The sequence below is a fragment of the Numida meleagris genome, chromosome 2, assembly GCF_002078875.1.
Source record: "Numida meleagris isolate 19003 breed g44 Domestic line chromosome 2, NumMel1.0, whole genome shotgun sequence".
Classification (NCBI taxonomy): Eukaryota; Metazoa; Chordata; class Aves; order Galliformes; family Numididae; genus Numida; species Numida meleagris.
In genome coordinates, this window is record NC_034410.1 from 146527473 (window position 1) to 146529090 (window position 1618).

Sequence of the window (1618 nt, forward strand, 5' to 3'; positions counted from 1 at the left end):
CTTTGTAACGTGTATCTTTTGCTAATTATAAGTGGATTGGGTGCTATCACTAGTTGGGATAAATTGGGTTGGTGAATGGGTCAGTTTGACGTCAATTTTATGTAACTCTGGAGCTGGGAGAGATGGTTTGGCTCTGGTATGACCTGATCCAAGGCAAAGCAATCTTAAGCATCCAGATCAATCCAGCAGCCCTTGCTGAGCCATCATCTCCATCTCCAGCGTACTGTACTGGGAGCTCATGGTTTGGTCACATGAGTTATTTCATGCAAGTAAAGCAAGAGATGGGGAATGGGGCTCAGACTGGATCCTTTGGGGGCTTTACTCCTGAATAAGAAAGGAAACCATTCAAACAAGTCATCTTTGCTTCAAAGTTTGTGTTCCTGTTCTTGGAAGAGCCTTCACTGAGGATGAAGGGATCACTCCCAGCTGGAGGAGGAAATCACTGTAGAGTGGCCAGCTCTGTGGCTGGAGGGGCAATGGCTTCCAGAAAACCATGATCCTGCCCCAGAGCTGAGTCACTCTGCACCCTACAGGACATGAAAAGACAGAATAACAACTCCTCTCTTGAAACAGTGAGGAGTTCAAACCCCTTCAGATAGGAACAGACCAAGATCAATGCTTTCAACACCAAGGGGTAGGTGGTGGGGACCCTGCTCTGTTTGGGCTCTGCTTCGCTTCCCTTCTTCCAAGGCAAGTTTAAAATAACATCTGATGTCTTTTTGACTTCATTTTGCAATATAGGCACTTAGGACTTGTTTTTCCTTTGATCAGGTTTCTGTACCCAGCACTGACTATGAAGCCCTGCTGGGTTTTAACCATGGAGGTCTACCAGGTTTTTAAAGCCACCTACGGATGTTCTGCTGCAGTAGATCCCCTTCCCACCTACCACTGACATAGGAAACTTGTGATGCTGTAGGCAGGATCACCTCCCCCTCTGATCACAGCTTTTCAGATGTGCGCTCCATCAGCAAGAACTTGTGCTCCACACTGAGCATCTGTGGAGCTGGATTTTGCCATGGTTCTCTTCTCCATCTGAACCAGAGAAAACATAAGCAGGAAACACAAGAGCCATTTAAAAAAAATAGGTTTATGAGTTTTATGTCTCTCCAGCCTCCATCCCTGCAATAAGAAGCTCCAGGTATGTCCACGTGCAGAGGCCATGCACCGCTGTCTTTGGGATGAGCATCGTCATTTGGGACCAGGTAGCACATCTCAATTTATGACCTACAAGGAGGTGCAATGAAGGTTTTAATCCTTTGTTGATTTCTAAGACTCTTGAGACAGAAAACAATTATGTTCACAGTCTTGGAAACCCCCTCAGGCAGAGCCCAGCAAACCCATGGAGTTTCAGATAAGTTTCCTGCCTTTGGGGTTGAATTTTCCTTTTCTCCAAGCTGCTTGCTTAATGATAAAAATCTCCTAGCCCATACATCAGTCATGAGGGGAAGGTCTTCTGGTTTTCCCCTCCATTGAGTGCATTTCTCTAAAAAGAAGGGGTGAAAGGTACCTATGTTCTTGGGGGCTACACGTCTACCTCCTTGCTGCATGGCTTATTCATACCATAACCTCTAATGATTCCTTGGATAATAGGTGCTCCTGTCCATCCCGTGGGGAAATA